We start from the raw sequence: 11,874 nt of genomic DNA, 5'->3' as shown, positions 1-11,874 counted from the left end.
TTTTCCGAGACGGCAGTAAGAATGTGCTCGACTTTTGGGCCTTACTACAGGAACATCACTCACAGATTATGAGACATCCGAGATATCAAACATATTACGCAAATTTTTTAGGGAGTGCCTTGCTTGATCCCCCACCCAGTTGGGGTGTCCCGGGTAGGAGAAAGTAATTATTGTCTATAAGTATCAGAACAAGAAAGGACCAGGACAGTGGAGAGGATCCACAACCACACGTGAAGACGTACCCGACTCCAACGCGAGGTATAACGGGATTAGCGTGGTACGCGCCCAAAAGAGGAAAGTAGATCGTTATTCTTTTGTACTGCCAGAAGCAGGATTTTTTTTTTTCACTATTAAGTAAAAAAAAAATCCACTTATTTACGTTTCCCAGAAAAATTTTATTTTATAAAAGTCATCGTCTTATATATTTAAAAAAGTGTTAGAAGCTGTTCATGTTTGTTATTGTTACACCATTCTGCAAAAAAAACGGAAAAAAATTTAAAAAGAAATAAAAAACAAAAAAAATAAAAAAGTTGTCAGCGCGACAAAAAAAAGTGGTCAGCGCGACGGTCTGTCAATCCTAAGGGCCCTGGTTCGATTCCCGGCTGGGTCGGAGATTTTCTCCGCTCAGGGACTGGGTGTTGTGTTGTCCTAATCATCATCATTTCATCCCCATCGACGCACAAGTCGCCGAAGTGGCGGCAAATCGAAAGACTTGCACCAGGCGAGCGGTCTACATGACGGGAGGCCCTCGTCACACGCCATTATTATACCTCAGTCGTTAAGTCCCATAGTGCTTAGAGCCATCTGAACCATTTTTGAAACCGTAGCCCATAGCCGTTTATATGGAGATAGAGAACCATTGGTCGGAAAGGTATATTTATTGTCTTATGAACACACACAGCGTGCGCTTCATCATACCAACGTAGCTCAGAGTAATTGTTGAAAGTGAGGACCGCCAGTCTCAGTGGATGCACGGCAACTGCGCAGGTGGTTCTGCTGCACCCTCTCAAAGATCACTGGTATCTACTGTACCGGGAGACAGGCCAACTTGGACCCTAGCAAGCAGGGCTTCATCCGTTTCTGCGGGGGTTTCACGTACCAGCGTCTTTAAGCAACCCCAGAGGAAAAAGTTCAGAGATGTGAGATCAGGCGATCGAGCTAGTTATGGGACAGGAGCTTCCTTTCCAATTCAGCGATGAGGTTACGTGTTGTTAAGGCGCTAGCTATCGTTAACATCGAAATGGCTTGGTGCACCGTCGTGTTGAAACCACATCCTTTCGCGGACAACAAGAACTGTGGTAGTCACATGGCACATGTGCTATGAGCTAAGTTGTGTACGGTGGTCAGGGGTGTACTCTGTTTATCACGTGCTGCCTGTACAGCAGACACCCAGCAGGTTCTTGTATATGCAGAGCTCTTACTACACTACTGGCCATTAAAATTGCTACACCACAAAGATGACGTGCTACAGGCGCGAAATTTAACCGAAAGGAACAAGATGCTGTGATATGCAAATGATTAGCTTTTCAGTGCATTCACACAAGATTGGCGCCGGTGGCGACACCTACAACGTGCTGACATGAGGAAAGTTTCCAACCGATTTCTCATACACAAACAGCAGTTGACCGGCGTTGCCTGGTGAAACGTTGTTGTGATGACTCGTGTAAGGAGGAGAAATGGGTACCATCACGTTTCCGATTTTGATAAAGGTCGGATTGTAGCCTATCGCGATTGCGGTTTATCGTATCGTGACATTGATGCTCGCGTTGGTCGAGATCCAATGACTGTTAGCAGAATATGGAATCGGTGGGTTCAGGAGGGTAATACGGAACGCCGTGCTCAATCCCTAGGGCCTCGTTTCACTAGCAGTCGAGATGACAGGAATCTTATCGACATGACTGTAACGGATCGTGTAGCCACGTCTCGATCCCTGAGCCAACAGATGGGTACGTTTGCAAGACAACAACCATCTGCACGAACAGTTGGACGACGTTTGCAGCAGCATGGACTATCAGCACGGAGACCATGGCTGCGGTTACCGTTGACGCTGCATCACAGACAAGAGCACCTGCGATGGTGTACTCAACGATGAACCTGCGTGCACGAATGACAAAATGTCATTTATTCGGACGAATCCAGGTTCTGTTTACAGCATCATGAAGGCGGTGAACGCACATTGAAAGCGTGTATTTGTCATCGCCATACTGGCGTATCACCCGGCGTGACGGTATGGGTTCCCATTGGTTACACGTCTCGGTCACTTCTTGTTCGCACTGACGCACTTTGAACAGTGCACGTTACATTTCAGATGTGTTACGACCCGTGGCTCTACCCTTCCTTCGATCCCTGCGAAACCCTACATTTCAGCAGTATAGTGCACGACCGCATGTTGCACGTCCTGTACGGGTCTTTGTGGGTACAGAAAATGTTCGACTGCTGCCCTGGCCAGCACATTCTCCAGATCTCTCACCAATTGAAAACGTCTAGTCAATGGTGGCCGAGCAACTGGCTCGTCACAATACGCCAGTCACTACTCTTGATGAACTGTGGTATCGTGTTGAAGCTGCATGGGCAGCGGTACCTGTACACGCCGTCCAAGCTCTGTTTGACTCAATGCCCAGGCGTATCAAGGCCATTATTACGGCCAGAGGTGGTTGTTCTGGGTACTGATTTCTCAGGTTCTATGCACCCAAATTGCGTGAACATGTAATCACATGTCAGTTCTGGTATAATATATTTGTCCAATGAATACCCGTTTACCATCTGCATTTCTTCTTGTTGTAGTAATTTTAATGGCCGGTAGTGTATTTGGCGACATAAGTTTTTACATGCTAATCGACAGCCAGATAGGTATTTCGAACATAACAGTACTAGAACGGTGTAAATAGCTGCCCCGATGTCGCATCCAGCAGAGCTGTGTTACAGAGGCTCTACTGGACTAGGCGCAGTTCCAGGTGCAGGGCGACAGGGCTGGTGGCAGGGACAGGGTGTCAGCAGGGCAGCTGCGTGCGTGCGTGCGTAGCCGCAGCGCTAATTGCGGCCTGATCGATGCGGCGCTGCGTCGCGTAGCAGCGGGCTGCGAGCGCGCGCGCGGGGGTCGAACCGGGGCCCGCAGCTCGGCAGCCCTGTCGCACGAGCAGTGCGGCCGCGGACGCAAGGCCGGCTGGGCCGGGCCCGCGACCGGTCTGGAGGCGAGCCGGCCGGATGCTGGCCGCGCCGAGCGGGACGTCCCGCGCCCGGCCTCCGGGTCACCGTCTGGGACTGGTCCCATTCCCACACGGGACATCTTCGGGTCAGCGGCGGGGTCAGCGCTTCTGCGTCCGATCTCCCGGTGCGGGAAGTGACTGTGGCCGCCACTGGAGCCAGTAATCCTTGCAAGTGCGTCCCGTCCAGTCGGTACGGCTGCTCCAGAGGTGCTCGTCCTACACGACGGGGAGAGCCGCAGCATCCATCCCGTACCCAGCGCGGGCATGTCGATGGCTGCAACTACCGACATTCTTCGGATGTGACTCGCCAGTTTCCTGAGGGTGAATAGAGCGGCCGTATCGGCAGCGACAAGTGCACACCGTCTGGAATGCGTCCAGAGGTACTGCAGTTCATTTTCCGGGCTGGTGTGGCTGTAGCCATCGGTGGTCGAATGCTACTGCAGCTCCGGAGTTCCACAAGCGCTGGGAGAAGAGCATTAACGGAGTAGGTATCTGCTCTGAGCATCGTTTCCCCGGCACTACCGTAATCTGTCTGAAGTACATTACATCGGATGTACTTTACTCAAAAAGCTTCCCTATTTTATCGATATAAGGTGCTATTTCTTCGACTTATTCATACCATTCTTATGTGTGTGTTCCACCATGTTTGTAAGGCGCATAGTAAGATGTTGTACCGGCCGGAATGGCCATGCGGTTCTACGCGCTACATTCTGGAGCCGAGCGACCGCTACGCTCGCAGGTTCGAATCCTGCCTCTGGCATGGATGTTTATGGTGTGCTTAGGCTAGTTAGGTTTAATTAGTTCTAAGTTCTAGGCGACTGATGACCTCAGAAGTTAAGTCACGTAGTGCTCAGAGCCATTTGAACCAAGTAAGATCTGAGCTGCAATTCTTGCGGACCTCGTGAACTCTGAGGAACGATAGGCCGGTGAATCATGTAGAAAACTCGCAGATACCGACTGCGGCTGAAATTTTAGTTCCAATCGATCGCATGTACTAATTTTACTGCAGTTTTCCCCGATTTCTTAACTTTCTCGGTTATCTCGGCGAACATCATTCATCACTTTGAACAAGTTCACCAGCATTTCTCAGTTGATATTAAGTAGTGAAAAGATGTGGATTTCTAGATAATTAGCTCCGTCGTTTTGTCGAAACCTTTCGATAAGAATCATATCGTCCGTCTTGTACTGCACTCGTCATTTCTGCATTGGAAGACAATCAAAAGTTGTAAAGCTTTTTCTGTACTTTCTCCTTACAGCAGGTTTGCAATATGTCCACACTTACCTGAATGTTTACCTGATTTTGTTTTTCCTTGTTTGATGTAGTTGATGTATAGGAAATGAAGTCACGTTCCTCTTCATTTCTCCAACTTTCTCGACGAACAGTTTTGCGTCCGTGGTATCGTTAACGAAACAGTGCCAGGCTGTGGTTAATTCACCGACACATTTCGTTAATGAGTGGGTTCAATTTCCAGTCCTGTTATCCTTGAATTTTCAATGCATCTTTGTAAAACACTTTAGGTAGACTGGCTCTTCAAACTTTGTAACTACCCTTTTGTCGGATAACTATCTTCACGGGTCTGAAAGTTCATGTCTATGGACATTTCCGTGACGGTCGCTCTTGTGTCACACATACTTGTGACTCCGCTAAATCACTGAAGACGAATGCCAGGTTGGTTCCTTTCAAAGGGGACAACGGACGTCCCTCCGTTTCCTCCCATAGTCCGACCTTGTGCTCCATCTACAAGACTTCGTCGGCGGTGGGATGTTAGTCTTTAATCTCCTTTTTTCGTTCCGTAATGACACCATTGTCGTAGCCGGCCACGGTGGCCGAGCAGTTCTCGGCGCTTCAGTCCGGAACCGCGCTACTGCTGTGGGGGCAGGATCGAATCCTGCCTCGGGCATGGATGTGTGTGATGTCCTTAGGTTAGTTAGGTTTAAGTAGTTCTAAGTTCTAGGGGACTGATGACCTGGAATGTTAAGTCCCATAGCGCTCGGAGCCATTTGAACCGTTTGAGCCATTGTCGTCGAGAAGTTTAGTTAACACTCACTTCTTAATGAAAATTATTAATGTGATTACTATTACAGGTTACGGTTGTAATTTAATTTCCCATCATCTTTGACAAATGGTTCAAATGGCTCTGAGAACTATGGGACTTAACTGCTGAGGTCATCAGTCCCCTAGAACATAGAACTACGTAAACCTAACTAACCTAAGGACGTCACACACACATCCATGCCCGATGCAGGATTCGAACGTGCGACCGTAGCGGTCGCGCGGTTCCAGACTGTAGCGCCTAGAACCACTCGGCCACCAAGGACGGCAATCTTTGTCATAATTAAACAAAGATCACAAGCTAGGAATGCGCATGGACGGGAAATGCAACCGCCTTGTTTAAGGAACCATCCCGTCATTCACACAGATGTTTTAGAAAACTGCGGTAACCTAAATCAGTACGGCCGAATAGGGAATTAAATGTCGTTCCTCTTGAAAGTAGGTTCAGAGTTTAACAGCTGAGCTAAATTTACTGGTTCTTCTTCTCAGTCAATATCGTTCGTATCGAGCAGTGGTGCAGTAATCGCGCATTCGACAAGGGCGACCACCCAAATTTACGTTCTTATGTGGTTCTACTAAATCAAAAAAATGGCTCTAAGCACAATGGGACTTAACATTAGAGGTCATGAGCCCCCTAGACTTAGAACTACTTAAACCTAACTAACCTAAGGACATCACATACAACCATGCCCGAGGCAGGATTCGAAACTGCGACCGTAGCAGCTGCTTGGTTCCGGACTGAAGCGCTTAGAACCGCTCGGCCTCAGCGGCCGGCTCTACTAAATCAGCTATGGTGAATCTCGGGACGGTGGAAAAGAGCAAGGTTGATTTGCTTCGCCAAAGTTGCCCTATCCGGGCATGTACTCAGCATGTAACGATCTTACTGCCCAAGACAAGTTCGTCACCGTCCGTTCTAGCACGTAATGTGCATAGAAAACTTTACAAAAAATGGTTCAAATGGCTCTGAGCACAATGGGACTTAACTTCTTAGGTCATCAGTTCCCTAGAACTTAGAACTACTTAAACCTAACTAACCTAAGGACATCACACACATCCATGCACGAGGCAGGATTCGAACCTGTGACCGTAGCGGTCGCGCGGTTCCAGACTGTAGTGCCTAGAACCGCTGTGCCACACCGGCCGGCGAAAAGTTTACACGTTTCGGTTGATCTTTACATCTTCTACCTTTGCCTGGTCTTTGTCCAGTATCTTCACGGGTGGGCTTGTTAATATTGGATTTGGCAATGTGAGTGGTAGTGGATGTCCGGATGCACTTTTTCCGGATCACCCCTCGCCTCCGCCCCTCCACCAGGTCAGAAGCTGTGCACTCCAGTTCTCTGCTCCGTAATGTTATCCCATGTAAAGGCATGCGAACGTTTTCTACATGCTTGCGAACCTGGTAACAGGGGCGGAACGATATGAGTACCAGCCCGGTGTTCACCTAGTCGGATGTGACAAAGCGCCTAAAAACAATATCTCGACTGGCGGGCACACCGGCACTCGTCATTATTCCGTAGGACGCGCTTTCCCGAATCCTGGAAACGGTGTGCTAACGAGGGCTGCTATTTGGCCAGGTTGTTAGTCTCTACACCGCCAGTGTGGATGAGCAGAGTTCGTTTCGGTCTCTTTCTCTGCCATCTTCTTCAGTCCTGAGATATTTCGCTTCTGTGGCGTCGGAAGCGGGGTGCAGTGGTAAGTTGCCGCACACAGCCCAGTAGAGGCCGTCCGGTGAGATAGCGGCGGCCACGGCGGCGGGCAGCTGCCATTGGCAGGGCGCAGCAGAGGCTACGGCTGGGTATCGGCGAGGCGCTGCTCGGTATGCCGCGGGCGTCGCGGCCCGCCGCTACGTGACGCCACGGGAGTTGCGCAGCTCCTCACAAAGCCCACGGCCCACGGCCCACGGCCGCGCCGGACTCGCGACGAGAATTGCAGAGGCGCGCCGAATGGCGATGCCCGCCTCCCAAGTTGGCCAGCCTACCCGCCGCCTGATTATACCCGCCGGGGAGGCGGCCGTCCCGATGACGTGCAAAACGCACCTCTCTTACACCCAATTCACATTTCTCCCTCATTCTTATACATAGGCATGTTACTGACCCGTGCATATCAATTTTTACCTTCTACAACAGTAGCGTAACTACACCGTTTAAGTGACGTTGTCGATAGTGCTCCAGCTGTGGTGTAAGGTTTCTGTTTCTACGGGACAACAAACCAACGAAATAGCAGAAAGACTGAAGCTGAACCGACACAAAATTTATCTTGAAGCTTCTCAGCAGATAAGTTGGACTTGCACTCGAACCGGAAAACGTACCTTTAGCGGGCTATGCTCTTACCGAACGAGGTATCCAGGCATGATAACCCTATCCCTGTCCCCATACAGCTTTAAGTCTTTCGTACTTCCAAATCCTCTAGGCTGCGCCTAAGTCATTTCTTGATAATATTCCTTGTTACAGGTACGCTAGTCGTGCAAGATATGCAGCAAATTTTTTGTTAATTTTCGGATGCAGGAGAGAGTTATTGACGGAAATAAAGCGGTGAGGACAAATCGTCAGTCGATGCTTGGGCAGCGCAGCCGCTAAGAGCATCACCCGCCAGTGGTGAGGTTCCGAGTACGAATGCCGGTCAGCTCCACAGTTTTCATTTGCTAGGGAGTTTCAGAATAGCGTAGAATCCTAGGAAGAGTGAAATATTCCTTCTGAGAGCACATCTTCTCAAAAAAAAAATAAAAAAAATTATGAAGCAGTGCTTAGCATTCCAGATACGTGAACGAATCGTTCTTGATCACCTTTTAATACTGCTCCGATAACGAGGCAGCCACGATCAGACCAATAGGTAGATGTCAACGAGAAAGTAAAAGACCAAGTTCTGTAGTTCTGAAGGAAACAGTCCAGGGCCGGCCCTAGTGGCCGTGTGGTTCTAGACACTACAAAAAAATGGTTCAAATGGCTCTGAGCACTATGGGACTTAACATCTGTGGTCATCAGTCCCCTAGAACTTAGAACTACTTAAACCTAACTAACCTAAAGACATCACACACATCCATGCCCGAGGCAGGATTCGAACCTGCGACCGTAGCAGTCGCGCGTTTCCGGACTGCGCGCTAGACGCTACAGACCGGAACCGCGCGACCGCTACGGTCGCAGGTTAGAATTCTACCTCGGGCGTGGATGTGTGTGATGTCCTTAGGTTAGTTAGGTTTAAGTAGTTCTAAGTTCTAGGGGACGGATGACCTCAGCTGTTAAGTCCCATAGTGCTCAGAGCCATTTGAACCATTTGAAACAGTCCATCGAGTCTCATGGACAACGATACAAAACCGTGGTAAACCTGAATTTGTTCCTTCTGATTACGAATTAACAGCTTCACTCACTGTAGCTTTTCCTTTTTGCACAGACTCCGTGAACGTTTAAACGGTAAAAATTTTAACATGGTCCCGATTTGAACTGTAGCAAATGTATGTGGATTATAATTACTTAGCTACTTGCCTGAAATTGCAGTGATGGTGAAAATAAAATGTAAATGTCGGACATTTGTCTACTTGTGTTCTAATGTGTTGCTGAACATATACTCTGATATACCAGGGGATGAAGTTTAATTGTTAATGATTTTGATTCCTGTCATATGCAAGTCTGTCACGCCAGAGGCGGAATTCTTTGCTATGTTTCCGTGCAATATCATTTCCAGAGCAATGATGGAAAAACAGTTGCGAACAGTGCAAGATAGTTGTACATCAACGAATTGACTAAACATTCAATAAAACTTTTTCATTTATCCTTCGTACTTGCTACCGTTTTATTTAAATAATGCTCGCCACTAGTTAGCTGCGGTCAAGGAAATATGCATTAATCCAAAGAGAAATGAATCGTATGCTCCATGACTTTCAGACATTTTTTTCTGTCCTGCAGGTGATGCGGCGATACGTGTGGGTGATGTAACGGAAGAGAACCGGACGCTGCAGCTCCAAGGAGCGTTCGGTGCTCTGCAGAAGCTGTGCAGATAATGCTGGCTCTACAAGGCCAGGAACTGAGGTACGGCGGTTAGCCTCGGCTGTAGATTTATCTAAACTGATGCCAGAATGACAGAAACTTTTTGTCACTTGGTACTCTGTGATTAAGATAGGGAATTTTGTGTTATTCATTGGCATCCTACAAGTTTCCTTGGTTTTATTACTTCAGTTGTAATATATATTTAATATTTTATCGCAGTCAGTGGAAGTATTGCCAGATATGTAGTAGCTTCCTTGACGATTTCAGTTGCTTGTCCCACCGCGGGACTAAAGTTCTTTTCTAATCAGCATGGCCCAGTAAGCGGGAAGGTACAGCAGTTGGTGACATAAAAAATCATGTTTTTGAACCACGTTTTAAGACAGTTACTAGTTTAAGTGTAGCATGGGAACTAAGGCTTCTTTATCAACATTTAGGAATGTGGATGCGGTAAATCACTTTATAAAACAGAGCTGTCGTTCGATGCCGAGTAACTACGACAACACTAAAAGGAACTGATTGTTAGTCTCTTAAATTCGCTCAGTAACTCCAAGCAGCAGTAATGGCACCAGTAGTAGTCCTCACTGTGAAGATATTATGGCGCGTCTCATAGTATAGCAGGTTGTACTAATTGTGACAGGGAGTCATATATGTCACGAATAGCTCAAAAGGCAACACTTCATACCTCCGCGGGTGGTACTGAAATAAGGATGCTCTGGTATGCCGTCCTATGGACGTTACTTCTCAGAGCAGACTAGTTGCACGCGGGTGGAAAAGGAACTGGCCGTCACCATATTCAAGCAAGAAGCTCAGCGTTGGTTTGAGGCAATTTATGGGTAAACCATTAAAACGCGAATCAGTTTTTGAGGCCGGAGATTTGTGTAACGGTCGTCCTACCGAATATAAAGCTAGTGCATTTACCACCGTGCCGCCTCTTGAGGGAAGGGTGTTGGTTTGGCCGACGGATGTGGTTTGATTCCCAGTGACCTATTCAGTAAGTTAATAAATGGGCAGCATGACATTCTGCTAACAAATTCTTTTGCCGAAACTCTTATATTTCCTAAGCTAAGGTCCTGTGATTATTTACTTCTTAGAAATATATTGTCTTTTAAGTAGAGCAGTATGAGCTATAGAGTAACAGGTCACTGAAACTTCTAAAATTCCGCGTTTAGTCACATTCTGGCGCACAGTTTGAACCCGACAGCAGGTTTCAGAAACAGCACGAACTCCGCTGTAGGATGAAAGATTCATTCTGGTACCACAACATCGTTTCACCCATCTCTAACGACTTCGTCGCGACGAAACGTTAAACGCTACACGTCCTTCAGTTTTACCTCAGCTATCACACATGTCACAGCAGTTGAATGGAATGGATAGCGTCTTGAAAGGAGGATATAAGATGAACATCAACAAAAGCAAAACGAGGATAATGGAATGTAGTCGAATTAAGTCGGGTGATGCTGAGGAAATTAGATTAGGAAATGAGACACTTAAAGTAGTAAAGGAGTATTGCTATTTGGGGAGCAAAGTAACTGATGTTGGTCGAAGTAGAGAGGATATAAAATGTAGACTGGCAATGGCAAGGAAAGCATTTCTGAAGAGGAGAAATTTGTTAACATCGAGTATAGATTTAAATGTCAGGAAGTCATTTCTGAAAGCAGTTGTATGGAGTGTAGCCATGTATGGGAGTGAAACATGGACGATAAATAGTTTGGACAAGAAGAGAATAGAAGCTTTCGAAATGTGGTGCCACAGAAGAATGCTGAAGATTAGGTGGGTAGATCACATAACTAATGAGGAAGTATTGAATAGGATTGGGGAGAAGAGAAGTTTGTGGCACAACTTGACCAGAAGAAGGGATCGGTTGGTAGGACATGTTCTGAGGCATCAAGGGATCACCAATTTAGTATTTGAGGGCAGCGTGGAGGGTAAAAATCATAGGGGGAGACCAAGAGATGAATACACTAAGCAGATTCAGAAGGATGTAGATTGCAGTAGGTACTGGGAGATGAAGTAGCTTGCACAGGATAGAGTAGCATGGAGAGCTGCATCAAATCAGTCTCAGGACTGAAGACCACAACAACAACATCACACATATTCTCCCACCCTGTACAGGGGAAATACTAAAGAACACGACAGTCACCGTAACAACTAATCCACGCAAAGACGCCCCGGTAGCCTGCGCTCTGTAAATATGTGTTATATTCGCCATTTCGTACGAGACTTATTGTATGTCGCGATTCTTAAACGATCAACGTCAAATATTGCACAGTAAAACTCATATAAAATTTCTGGAAGTGTCTGCGTACCTTCAAGAAACTTTTATGACAAAGATTAGGTGGGTAGAACGGACAGCTAAGAAAGAAGTAATGAATACAAGATTTAGTAAGAACTGCAGAAATATATTCCGTTTATACTTCCCATACTAGGTTTATCACCACTTGTGCAAATTACGAACTGGTCTTCAAAGGCCGAGAATAGAAATTGACTTCAGTCGCTTAGTAAAAATGCCAATATTCTCGCTGGTACATCGCCTCTATGACACTGTAATTCTGTCAGAGACGCCAAAGGACATGCAAGAGGAATTGAATGGAATGGTTAGTGTCTTGAAAAGAGGTTGTAAGATTAACGTCAACAA

The 11,874-nt window shown here is 47.0% G+C and overlaps 1 long non-coding RNA gene across 1 annotated transcript in view; it reads left to right on the top strand.

The window, feature by feature from the left end:
* Positions 1 to 3,158: 3,158 nt before the first annotated feature.
* Positions 3,159 to 11,874, top strand: part of LOC124601923 — an 83,484-nt gene continuing 74,768 nt past the window's right edge. Inside the window, exons 1-2 of the long non-coding RNA XR_006978584.1 lie at positions 3,159 to 3,690; positions 9,159 to 9,281. This is a non-coding gene — a long non-coding RNA (uncharacterized LOC124601923). The remainder of the gene's footprint in view (positions 3,691 to 9,158; positions 9,282 to 11,874) is intronic.

Source organism: Schistocerca americana, chromosome 1 (assembly GCF_021461395.2).
Source record: "Schistocerca americana isolate TAMUIC-IGC-003095 chromosome 1, iqSchAmer2.1, whole genome shotgun sequence".
NCBI classification, from domain to species: Eukaryota; Metazoa; Arthropoda; class Insecta; order Orthoptera; family Acrididae; genus Schistocerca; species Schistocerca americana.
This window is presented reverse-complemented; position numbering and strand designations above follow the sequence as displayed.